Genomic DNA, 14,278 nt, shown 5'->3' with positions numbered 1-14,278 from the left:
AGAATTTCATGAGAGGGAAATACCTGTGAAAGAAACTGAAGGTAAAGTGTCAAAGAGACTGGATATGGAGAAAGACTCTGACACAAGTCTTAACCACAGTGACTGGAGAAGCAAGGCAGGGATGGGACATCCTCTTGTCCCGTGCAGTACTGGGTAGGTCCCAGAGCCTGCTGTGAAGCAAGGGAGCCAAGGCTGGTGAGTAAAGAAAGCAGCCCCATGTTTCCTGGAAATAAGTCTGCTTTACACGTCTGGTGAACCAGCAGTGAGGCTCAGAACACAGTGACCAGCTTTCACGGAAGCTGCACAGTGGCAGGGCCTGTCAGTCACAGTCTCATGCTCACCACAATATTCAAAAGGAATCAATGCAAAAGTCAGTTCTTGAGGGAGCAGTGTTGAGAACTGTGTGCTTGCCACAGAACAGAGTGATGCGTGCTAGTTTGGAAGCATGTTTCTAACACTGTAAGACCTTGGTACTTAAAACAGCTATATCTGATTGTGGGCACAGGACCTGGGATGGTGAAGGTTAAGATGTGCATCCTGGAAAACTTTATTAATGAAACCACCTAGTCTTAGACTTTTCTTTGTTAGATAACATTACTGATTTAATCTCATTACTTGCTGTTGGTTTATTTGCACTTTTAAAACATCTTAATTTGGTTTTTCACCATAAATTTGTCCATTTGCAGCACACATTATTTTCAAAATCATGCCCATGGATGAACTGATATGGTACTAGTCTTTTCTACTTTTAACTTCTATTCTCTCTTTCCCTTCTCTCCCTCTTCTTCCTCCCTCTCCTTTCTCTCTATCTCCACATGTGTCTTGCTATTGCAGTTTTGATAAAGTCTCGCTAAAACAATTTTATCTTTTCTAAGAGTTTCTCCTTACTGCCGTTTTTTGGATCCAGATTTATTTGTTTCCTCTCTGGGCTTTATTTTTCTTTCCCCTCACTAACTTTGGGTTTGTTTTATTCTTTCCAAGGTCTTGAGAAGCATCATTGGTTTGTTTATTTAAAGACTTACTCTCCTTTTGTGACAGGCTCTCACTGCTGCATTTCCCTCTTAGTGAGGCCTTGTTGTGTAGCACAGGTTGTAATATTGTGTGGTCCTACTTCCATTTGCTTCAGTGAGCTTAATTTTTTCCCTGACCTCTTCAATGACCCACCACTCAACTGTTTGTTGTTTTGTCTTCATCTACATATTTCTAAAGTTCCTCTTTTAATACTCTACTTTTAGTTGATTGTAACCAGAAGAGATATAGTATCTGATGCCATTCATTTTTCATTTTGTAAAATCTATTTTCAGTCTCATGTTTGGGTCACTCTAGAGGAAATGCCATGCATTGTTAAAAATAACACACTATGCACACTTGGATAGGATGTTCTACAAATAATTTGATTTTTCCTTCCTTATTCATCTTCAGGAGATTGATATACCTGCTTGGGTTTGTTTGTTTATATTTTTTCTTTTTTTTTCCTGTATGGTTACCCTTCTTTTAGATTTCATCATGATGGAAATGATCTTTCATTTGCTGTTGGATCTTTTTGTAAGATTCATATGATGAACATGAATTTCCTCAGTTTTTATTTATCTTAGGTCGTTATTTCTCCTTCATTTCAGAACAGCCTTACTAGGTATTGTAATTGGGTTGGATGCAGTTTTCAAGATGTGACATGCTATTCCATATCTTCTTGAGCTGTACAATTTCTACTGAGACATCTGCTGTTAATGGAATGTGCTGACTCAAATGTATGATATTGTGTGTGTGTGTGTGTGTGTATGTATGTGTGTGTACACATGCATATGCATGGATTTAGTGCACACATTTGAGTATGTAGGTGGATGACAGGGGCAAAGGAAGACATAAGGTATCATTATGATCTTCTGCCTTATTGCTTTGAGACATGACTCTCAGTGAACCAAGAGGTTGCTGTTTTGGCTAGTGTTAATCAACGTGCACTCAGGATCTGCCTGTCTGTGCCTCCCAGTACTGGGGTTGCAGGCATGTGGTTGTTTCCATGCCTGGCTTTTTATGTGCATGCTTAGAATTTGAACTCAGATCCTCCAGCATATACAGCAAAAGCTCTTACTCACTTATCCATCTCCCCACCCTTATTTAGCAGTTTTTTTTCTTGTAGACTTTAAAACGTAATGGCAAACACCTCTCCTGGTCATGCCCATTTGTGAATCCACACACACACCCACACACACACACACACACACACACAAACACACACACATGTCTGTATCTCACCTAACATTGGAGACATTTTCACCTGTTATTTCATTGAATAATTTTTCTATGTCCTTAACCTTTATTTTTCCCTCTCCCAGACATGACAAAGTAAGGATCCTAGACATTTTATAGGCCCAGTGATCTCGAATACTCTCTTTATTCTCTGGTGTCTTCCCTTTTCTATCTGACTGAGATGCTCCTGCCTTGCACAGTGGTCTTCATGACTCTGTTCTTTCTCTCACTTGCCCTAGCTTCCTGAACTCTCACTCAGTTTTCATTCGACTTACTGGATTTTTCCCATCCAACTGTTTCTGTTTGATATCAAGCTCTCTCTCATGTGGGGCAGTGGACCACCAGAGGTATCCTAGACCTTGGTTGAGCTAAAGGCTTTGAAGCCCTGAAGACCCTGAAGGGATGGTAGGAGCTTCACTTGCTCCCAGGTACCAGGCCACTGTTACTAGCTGGAGCCCCCCATAGATTTGGGGACATCACTACCACATGTAGATTGGGTATCCCTAACATCTTAGACCAAGACAATAGGAAAAGAGACTTTGGTCACATAGGCTAAAGACAGAGATCCCCATGCTATGAGGTACCTAGAGGCCTGAGGGGCATAGTCAATAAGCTTCTCTTCCTAGACACTTCTTCCTGCAAAAGGTATTTAATCTCAGGCCAACTCTGTGAAGTGGGGTATGGTTGTACACATCCACTTCCCTTCATGGCAATAAATGGTTTGGAGCCACAGACTGTCTCTTTTCTTTGGGACCCGCTGTGGGGAGCCATGGAGAAGTCCTTTGCTTACAGAGCTGCTGTCTAATCTCTCATAGAAGGACTCTCTGCACTCCCAGTCAAGATCACCACCAAGCCTGCTGTGGTCAAACCAAGGAAAATCACTGTGGGACTAGTTGTCACTCCCCTTTCCCCCCGCCCTGGGCTAAACCCGGTCCACAGACCCAGATTTCATTCTCAGCTCTTCCGTTCCCATTGCTTGGGTGTGCTTGGGTGGCCAAGAGTCTGAGAACTCCATGGCCCCAGCCATGTTGTAGGTCCGGGGATGCCTGAGCCAGTTCTGGTTTTCCCAGCCCCTAGCGGTGTCCTGAAGCTTCTATGGCCCAGCACACCCTTCCCAGGTAGTAGTGTGAGTATGCGCAGTCAAACTCCCCAAGCAGCTGTGCCCTTTAGTAGAACAGACGAGGGACCCACAGACCTACTCAATCTCATCGCTGTGTTCTCATTCATTTCCTGTATTGTTTTCCCATTTAAATATTGATCCTTATTTTTCTGGACATCAGTAATCACTCTGAGTTCTTCAGCAAGAAATTCATCCTTCCTATATGTTTGGAGTGAGTTACTATATAATTATGATCTTTGTGGCATGGCTTGTCTTCTGATTTGTGCACCCAGGGAACCCTTCTTAGTATACAGCATTCTCTCCTTTAGAACTATTCGTTGTCCAGCAGTTTTGTGTTTGTTTCTACCTGGTCACCATGGCAAATGCCTTCATGTAGTCTCCTTAGCTATGCAGTTAATGAGTTTGTGCACAGTGTCAGGGAGACCCACCGTCAATGAAGGCCATGCAAAAGTCAAAACAGTCCAGGAGGTCCAGTGTAGGTAGTGTATGAGATACATGGTATCAGGCTATTCCTACAATGGGTACGGTGCCCCTATGATATGATGGGGGGTTTGTCAAGCACTGTTGATGTTAGATATGTTACTACTAGGTATCTCTGTTACTTGAACTTCAGTGGTGTCGAGAAGCTGAGTCACATGTCCTTTGACTAGACGCTGGTGGGCTCAGATGCTTCCCAGAGAGGCTGTAACAGGATGACAGCACCCTAGTGGCACACCCACCCATTCCTATCAACACAGAAAGATAAGATAAGGTACAAGGTCCACTGAGAGGCATCTGTGCAGATGTGGTGGCAGCAGCAGTTTTGTAAACTTCCCTCTGCTGCCATGGTGGCTCTTTCTGTCCAAGAGTGTGACCTCATCCAAAGACAGAGATGGTGTCAGGGCTGGAAGACTTTCTCTCATGCATCCTGTTAGCTGTTTCATACTTCATTAAGTGGGGCTGGGTTATGTCTCCAGTCAGGTGAAAATTTTCCCTCCAAAAACTCTTAGACTATGTGCCCCATGGGCAAGGTGGCAGTTATAATGGCTACAATGCCCAAGAACTTGAATACTCTCTGCTAAGTGAGAGAGAAATGGAACCAGAGAGTTCCTCTACAACTTGACGGTGAGGTGACAGGCACAGTACTGGGGGCAGGTACAGTGGGTACCACATGAGCAACTGTCTTCCATCAAGCTGTGCTATGAAACCAATGCATTGGCTGTGCCCCTGGCTTCTAAGTCTCTGGTTTTTTTTTTTTGTTTGTTTGTTTTGTTTTGTTTTGTTTTTTTTTCGATGATACAGCAAGTTTTCATGCTATGTCAATATCCAGTAGATCAAATTCGACTTCTTTACCTTGAACATGTTATTTAAAATTGTACCTTTGAAGTACACTTCTTCTGGATTTGTCTGTGTATACAGTTACTCCAGTATTTAATAAAAAGAACAGCAATTCCTTTAAGGCAATGGTTTCAACAAACATCCATTTTCTTGGTCTGTAAAGATACAGCTATTCCTCCATTGTTGATGAACCTCACATTCTAGGTTTTGGTTTTAGTGATTTCACTCCATGCATGTGGTCTTACTTTGGGTTTTTATTCCAGCAATGAAACACCATGACCAAAGCAACCTGGGAAGAAAAGGATTTATTTGGCTTACACTTCCACAGCACTTTTCATCATCAAAGGAAGTCAGCATAGGAACTCAAACTGGGCTGCAACCTGGAGGCAGTATCTGATGCAGAGGCCATCGATGGGTGCTGCTTACTGGCTTGCTCCTTATATCATGTTCAACCTGCTTTCTTATAGAACCCAAAACCATCATCCCAGGGAGGGCAGCATCCACAATAGACTGGGTCCTCTCGTATCAGTCACTAATTAAGCAAAAGCCTTACAGGCCCTACAAGCTATCTTATAGAGGTATTTTCGTAATTGACTCCCTCCTCTCAGATGACTTTAGCCTGTGTCAAGTTGACATAAACTAGCCAGCACAATTGGCCTTTTGTCATCTTGACACACAAACACATCACGATTAAGTTGCAGCCTTTCCTTTCTTATTCAACCAGAATATTTCATATTAAAGGCATAAGTAGCTTTTAATAGTCCCACAGTATCTACAAATTCAAACACATTAAAAGTTCAGTCCCTTTCAAATATCTTGTCTTTTTTTAAAAATCAAAATTCTCTTTTAAAAGTTCAAAATCTTTCAACTGTGAGCTTTTGTAAAAATCCAAATTAAGTTAAATACTTTCTCATTTCAAGAAGGAAGAACAAGGGCACAGTCACAATCAAATCAAAGCAAAACCAAATTCCAACAGCGTAAATCATTCAATATCCAATGTCTGGGGTCCACTTAAGATCTGGACTTTTGCAAAGGGTTTGCTTCACTTCTCCAGCTCCACCCTGTGCAGCACACATTGTCTTCTGAGCTTGGACACGCTCCACTCCAAGGCTGATTCTGCTCTTCTTGATCATCCCATGGTGCTGGCATCTCCAAAATGCTGGCCTCTGTGCTACAACTGGGCTGCAATTTCCCCAAAAGCCTCTTGTAGGCTCTCTTCATGGTATCAAGCCTCAACTTCTCTCCATGACTCCTTAAATCCTGGGCCCTCAACTGCTACTGAGGCTGTACCTCCTTCATCAAAGACCTCTTCTTGCCCTACACACTGCCAAGCCGCAGCTGTTCTCCATGATCACTTTATGCTTTCAAAGCCAGTACCACCTACACTACCAAGTTCAGCTGTCATTGTAAGGTACAACATAGGCCTCAGTAAGAACACAGCCCCTATGTGCTTACTCCCAGGAAACACTCTCCAGAAAATTGCATCTCAATAATGCTGGTTCTTCTTAATCACCATTATCAGGGCCAAGCACATGTGGTTAGATAGTTCATTAGCCCTAGGGGAAAACTACTAAACTTGCATAGTATTAAACCTCATCTTCTAAGGACTTGCTGCTATACCCAATGTAGTGGTTTGAATAAGAGTGGATCCCAGAAGCTCACATATTTAAATAATTGGTCCCCACTTGGGGGAACTGCCTGAGAAAGATTAGGAAGTATGGCCTTGTTGAAGGAGGTGTATTGCACAGCTGTTTTTTGAGGCTTCAAAATCCTTCCACAACTCCTTATGTCTTCTCTGGCTTTTACTAGCAGTTTGGAAATGTGAGTACTCATATTCCTAACACCATGCATGACTTCAGTCCACTATCATGGATTCTAACCCTCTGAAGTCAAAAACGTAACTTAATACCTTGGCCATTTTTTAAAACTATAGGGATATAAAAGGAAAGTAGCTAGTATACCTCTTAATCTTCACCAGGAAAGCTTCTATTGGCAGTAGAAGGTGATTAATGCAGAGAACCACAACTGGTCAAGGTGTAGAATATAGGAGATGGAAGTAGTTTACTCCCTCAAAGGGACATCTATACCACTCCCCTCCTCCCAAGGCTCAGAAATTAGAGAAGGACTGGAAAGATGAAAGTGTGTGGATGACTACAACAGAATAAAGTTTTCTAGGGTTAGCAAGGCAGTTTTCACGTATAAATTTACAGAGCTGTGACGTCACTCACAAGACCTGTGCAGGCTCAAGCCAGACAAAACTTATAGCACAGAGGGTAAAAGCAAGCAGGAAGTCCCACCCCTAGCTTAAGAGTGATTGGCAGTTTGATAGTTGCTGAGAGAAGGAGAGTCATGTTGTCTTAGGGGAATGACCTCAAGTAGGGTGATCAAGCTGTGAGGTTGGCCCCAAAGTGCTTAGGCTGTACTTGATGGGTTAAAAAATACACAAAGTTGACTGAGTAGGGATGGAGGGTTGACCTGCAAGAATAGAGGGAGGGTGAATATGTTCAAAATATAGTATGATAATTCTGAGATAATTAATAAAATATTATCAGAAAAGAAAATATTTGTATAGTATACATATTTCCTGGATTCCAAATATTTCGGGCCAAAATTTTCTCTGGCTTCTCAATTTCATATTAGTAGTGCATTAAGTGATATTTTAGTAAGTATTTGAGGCAGTGTGTATCATGCAGATAACCTTTAAAGACTAAATGAAACTAGCTACTTAATGTGGAAGTGATTTAAATCGTTATCATGCTGTAACTTTACAACATTATGTTTTAATTATAATTCATCTTTTTTATTTATTTGTGGAAACACATGCTCTTTATTAAAAAGAAAACATTTCCCCAAAGTTCAAAATTTGGAAGCAGAATGGCAACTTGCTTTTTCAAGACTGCTAAAATTACCACAGCCAAAAATAAGAGCTTTATTCAACACTATTGTATCAACATCATCTTATTATTTATATCAGAGTTACATATTTGTGTAAGACGAATATGATAGGACAAGGTAAATGTGAGGCATATGTGAACTATCTCCTGTATATCTTTTATTTAATTTTAAATTTATTCTAAAACTAATTTATTTAAGATAGCTTTTAAGTGACATTTTAGTTATATAACTACTCTTACCAACAACACATAGAAGGAATCCATTACACTTAAATATTCCTTGCATCTTTTATTCACTCCTTGTACTTGTCCCTGTAGACCATTGACTTGATCTAGTTTGCTTCTTATAGAACATTATGTCAATATGATAAATTATAAGATGCATTACCTTTTGTGTTATCTCTGTGCATGATGGTTTAGAAATGTTCTTATTGATGCATGCAGCTTCATGTTAAACTTTTACCTCATACATTCAGATAATTGGGTAACTTCTATTCCAAGTCAACTGATAAAAGGTAAACAGACATTCATACACACTTCTCCATGTACACATGTTTTCATTTCTCTTGGGCAAAGTTTAGTCTTATATCAGCTATACATTTGACTTCATAAGTAACATCAAATTGTTTTCCAACATGGGAAGACTATTTTAGATTTTTAGACATAAAAGTTCTAGTGTTCTGTGTTTTTGCCAGAAATTATTATTGAAAATATTTATATAACATGAAATCCATCACTGACACACATATATCTGCATATAGAGACACAAATCAATATATTTAAATATATGTGTATAAATATAATAATTACAATAATCTTTAAGTTTTGTATCTCAATAGTTTTATTTCTTTTTAATAGACACATGATAAATAATTACACATATTTCATTAGATATGACATGCATATATTGTGAGATGTTAACATGAGTAATCAGTTTATCCATTGGCTTAACCACTTATTTCATTAAAACATTCAAATCTTCTCTCCTAGTTATTTTGAAATATACATTATTTTCAACTATAGCTATCCTGATGTACAACAGAACAAGAGAACTTATTCCTCCTGCAAGTAGATACATTTTCAGTTTTGTATCAACTCACTGTCCCCTGATACTACCCATTCCATTGCATCTAATCTCTCGTCAGCACCATCCTACTTTCAACTTTCATGATATTAACTTCCTTAGATTCTACATATGGCAAATGTTGTGCAACATTTTCATTCTGCAACAACTTTTAGATGTCCTATTTCCCATGTCTATGCCCAATGTCACAGATTGCAGGATTTTCTCTGAATGGCTAAAAAACAATACTATTGCATTACCAGTCTTTAAATGATTTTACTTTATATGTTTGAGTGCTTCCCTGCATGTATATGTGTATACTACATGTGTGTCTAGTGCTCCTGGGGACTAGAAGAGGGCATAAAATTCCTGGGATTGAAATTATAAACAGTTGTAAGCCACTGTGTAGGTACTTAGAATCAAATCTGCATCTACTCTAAATGGAGCAAATGTGTTCACTGCTGAGCCATCTCTTCAGCCTGTGCAGTACCATTTTTAATGCCATAGGTTCTTACTTTGCATTACCTCATCTCTCTTCCTAACAGTGAAATAACCATGAATGCATGTATGCATATAATGGTTAAAACATGTAATTTCATTTGCACAATAAATACAATTTACTTTGGAGTTTACTATTCTATATACAATATTATAAATTAAAAATTATTAAACAAGCCAAATGAAGGTAACCTATTATTAAAAGAGACAGGAGTAGACATGCTCAGAACTACAAAGTATTCAGATGTTGAAACGATCAGCTAGGACTTTCAAATGACTATGGATTATATATGCTAAAATATCTAATAGAAAAGTTAAATAACAAAGAAGAGAGATGGGGGATTTCAGGAGACAAGTATAAGTCAAGACAGTTTTGAATGAAAATAATGAATGTAAAAATGAGTATGTGAAATATCAGAAATAAAGAAATCCTTTAATAGGCTTGTCAACAGACCAGGCACAATAGAAGGAAGCCACAGTGAAAAAATTATGACAACAGAAATTATTACAGTGAAAACACAACTCAAAAACTTAGGGAAAAAAAATGGAGCATGCAAGAGCTGTGAGGCAATACTAGTCTCTAGCATGCAGAATTGATGTCATCGGTGGAGAAGAGGGGAACACTACAGAAAGGATAATCAAAAGTAACGATGAAGACTTTTCCAGAATCTATCATCATGCTCTTAGTGAGAAATATTCCCCATCACCACATTTAACTGAACACTTGGTCTCCATTGGTGACAATGCTTAAGAAGGTCATGGGACTGAAGCAGTCATGGTGGGGATGGAGAACACTGAGACTTCATACCTGACTCACCTCACTTGCAGTTTGCTATCTTTCTTATTTGCTTTGCTTCATTTCCCATTTAAAGATGTAATCAGTCAACTTTCTACCTGGGTCATGTGCTCCGACATCTCTCCCACCATGAAAGCCTTCCCCTCCAGAAGTGTAAGCCAAAAGAAACTCTGTCTTCTGTATACTGAGCCTTGGTGAAGCCTCAAATCTGGATTTAGCCACATACAACAGAGAAAAGACACACTGGCCTATATGATTTAGTCATATTAAAATTGAAAATCCACAAAAAGAACTCAAATGAGCACTTGTTCCCTTAATATAATTCTAGAGTAGGATTATTAAGAATATATTTCTTGCCTGAAACTTGCAAATAGAAAGCATTTTAAATCTTGTTGATGAAGGAATGACCAGTAGAGATGAGAAGGAAGAAGATCAATATTTCTTATGCAGATCTCTTGTATATACTCTAAACTCAGAGCTTCTATATGGAGCTCGCATTTGGGAAAAGCTTCCTTGGTGCTAATTAAAAGAAAGTTCAGGTCACTACAGTCACCTTTCCTCTCTGTCATCTTCACTTCTCTCCTGCATGCAGCTTACATCTCAGCACAGCTTCTTCTCTAATGTATTCTGCAACCAGCAATTATTCTGAAAAAACAAAGACTTCTAACTTTCAGGGTGATCCTGGCTAACTACTTCCATCCTAACTTAATGTTGATTTCAGTTATCAGCTCTCAGATGATATATTTAGAGACATTGCCATGTCTTCCAGCTTCTGTCAGTGGAATATTTTATAAAAGTTATTTATCCATACATATCACAAATGCAAAGCCACATCTTAGACAAAAGGCATAAGCCAGTAGCATAAAATGAATTATAAATGGTTAGTACAATATGAAGGTATCAAGTTCCTTACAAAATTCCAATGGGGAAAATGCGATGTTTGAAAATGTTAGCTTAGCAAATATGAAAGAAATGAGGGTAAAAAGCAGGTTATTCGCCTTTTCAATGCTGACTGCTGGGGTTGGACATCCTTCAGAAAGGAATGATATCAGTAGGCACACAGTTTTTCATATGATATCATGTTTCTAATTCTAGGACACTTATATTAAGGAAAGAATCCAAAATATAGGCAAGCATGAAGTTTACATGTGTTTAACTTAGAATTACTTTTAGTCAGGAAAATATTTTAGATTCCTTGTGTGGTCATAGTTGAATCACAGTGCATAGGTAAGACAGAAAATTAAGCAAGCTTTAAAACCTAACTTTTCAAGATTCCTTCCTATGGTTTCAAATAAGTGTCAAGAATTGAGTAGGAATTTTGACGGGGATTGCATTGAATCTATAAATTGCTTTTGGCAAGATGGCCATTTTTACTGTGTTAATCATGCCAATCCATGAGCATGGAAGATGGTTCCATCTTCTGAGATCTTCTCCAATTTCTTTCTTCAATGACATGAAGTTCTTGTCATACAGATCTTTTACTTGCTTGGTTAGAGTCACATCAAGGAATTTTATATTATATGTGACTATTGTGAAGGGTGTCGTTTCCCTAATATCTTTCTCAGCCTGCTTATCCTTTGAGTAGAGAGGAAGGCTACTGATTTGTTTGAGTTAATTTTATATCTAGCAAGTTTGATGAAGTTGTTTATCAGGTTTAGGAGGTCTCTGGTGGAATTTTTGGACTCACTTAATTATACTATCATATAATCTGCATATAATGATATTTTGAATTCTTACTTACCAATTTGAATCCCCTTTACCTCCTTCTGTTGTCTAATTGCTCTGGCTAGGAATTCAAGTACAATATTGAATAGGTAGGGAGAGAGTGGGCAGCCTTGTCTAGTCCCTGATTTTAGTGTGATTGCTTCAAGTTTCTCTCCATTTAGTGTGATGTTGGCTACGGGTTTGCTGTATATTGCTTTTACTATGTTTGGGTATGGGCCTTGAATTTCTGATCTTTCTAAAACTTTTAACATTAAGGGGTGTTGAATTTTGTCAAAAGTTTTCTCAGCATCTAATGAGATTATCATGTGGCTTTTTTTTTAGTTTATTTACATAGTGGATTTTATTGACGCATTTCCATATATTGAACCATTCCTGCATCCCTGGGATGAAACAGAAAGAGCAATTTGTGGGGGCTGGTGAGATGGCTCAGCGGGTAAGAGCACTCACTGATCTTCCGAAGGTCCTGAGTTCAAATCCCAGCAACCACATGGTTGCTCACAACTATATCCATAATGGGATCTGATGCCCTCTTCTGATGTGTCTATATAATAATAAGTAAATCTTTAAAAAAAGAAAAAGAAAAAAGAAAGAGCAATTTGCAAATTCCTTTGGAATAACAAAGAAAACCAGGATAGCATAAACTATTCTTAACAATAAAAGAATTTCTGGAGTAATCATTTTTATCTCCTTGTACAAAGCTCAAGTCCAAGTGGATCAAATACCTACACATAAAACCAGATACACTGAAACTAATAGAAGAGAAAGTAGGAAATAGCCTCAAACACATGGGTAAAGAGGAAAAACTCCTGAACAGAAGAAGACCATTGGCTTATGCTGTATGATCAACAATAAACGAATGGGACCTCATAAAATTGCAAAGCTTTTGTAAGGCAAAGGCCATTGCCAATAGGACAAAATGGCAACCAACAGATTGGGAAAAGATCTTTAGCCACTCCTACATCTCATAGAGGACTAATATCTGACATATACAAAGAACTCAAAAAGTTAGACTCCAGAGAATGAAATAACCCTATTAAAATGGGGTATAGAGCTAAACAAAGAATTCTAAATTCTTAACTGAGGAAGGAGTATTGAATGGCCAAGAAGCACCTAAAGAAAATTTCAACATCCTTAGTCATCAGGGAAATGCAAATCAAAATAACCATGAGATTCCACCTCACACCACTCAAAATAGCTAAGATCAAGATTATAGAGATGCTGGCAGGTTGTGGAGAAAGAGGAACACTCCTCCATTGTTGGTGGGATTGCAAGCTGGTATAACCACTCTGGAAATCAGCATGGTGGTTCCTCAGAAAATTTGACATAGTATTACCTGAGGACCCAGGTATACTACTCCTGGGCATATACCCAGAAGATTCTCCAACATATAACAAAGATACATGCTGTGCTATGTTCATAGCAGTCTTATTTATAATAACCAGAAGCTAGGAAGAACCCAGATGTTAAGGAATGGATACAGAAAATGTGGTACATTTACACAATGGAGTACTACTCAGCTTTGTAGCAGAAGATGGCCTTGTAGGACATCAATGGGAGGAGAGGACCTTGGTCCTATGAAGGTTTGATACCCCAATGTAGAGAAATGCCAGTGCAGGGAGAAGGGAGTTGGTGGGTTGGTATGTAGGTTGGGGAGCACCCTCATAGAAGCAGGGAGAGGTGACATGGGATAAGGGTTTTTTTGAGGAGATACCTGTAAAATAGATAACATTTGAAATAAAAATAAACAAAATATCCAATAAGAGAAAAAATTATACTTCAAAAAGAATAAATAAAAAATAAATAAGAAAAAAATAGGAGTCAAAAGAAAACATTAAAGACATACCATGAATTAAACTACTCAAAAAATAAATTAATTAAACTCTTGGAAAAATATTCCAGATATTGGTTAGACATATAGTTGACATTTTTCTTTGCATTTTTATAATTTTAGTTATTTCCCAGATTTTATTCTGAGAACAAAATTCTTTGATAATTAGAAATTATCAGAGGTAAAATTGTGACTTAAGTAAATAGTAGTAATAGTGATGTATTTATCCAGAATAAGAGTGTGATAGCTTAATTTTGGAAACTTCTCAGGATCTGGAATCCCCAGGAGTCAAGCCTCGAGGTACAGCTACTAGAATAATCTTGGATGGTTGCCTCTGGATGTACTTTTGAGGGAATACCACATAGGGAAGACCCAGCCTAGAGGTAAACGGCACCACTGGAATATGAACGTATAAGAACGCAAACTGAGAAAACGAGGAATAGCAAATCAGTAAGGAATACTCGTCCATGGCTCCTGCTCCACTTGCTGCCTCCACATGCCTACTTTGAGTTCTTGTCCTGACCTGCCTCAGTGATAGAGTAAAACCTTACCGTGGTAGAATGAAATAAACCCTTTCCTTCCCAAGGGGCTTTGGCTGTGGTGTTTAAGCACAATAGACACTGTAACTCAGAGGAGTTGTTTTTGTTAGGATATTTCATTGTAGCAACAAGCAAGCACCTAATAAAGGCAGATCATTTTGGCTCATTTAATTTTCAGATAATTATGTGGGGCTTGCTGAAAACTCCCAACAGTGTGGCTCAGGAATTTTATCATACAGTAACACTAAAAC

Source organism: Mastomys coucha, unplaced genomic scaffold (assembly GCF_008632895.1).
Source record: "Mastomys coucha isolate ucsf_1 unplaced genomic scaffold, UCSF_Mcou_1 pScaffold22, whole genome shotgun sequence".
Taxonomy (NCBI): Eukaryota; Metazoa; Chordata; class Mammalia; order Rodentia; family Muridae; genus Mastomys; species Mastomys coucha.
The sequence above is the reverse complement of the archived record's forward strand: the minus strand, read 5'-3'. Positions refer to the sequence as shown.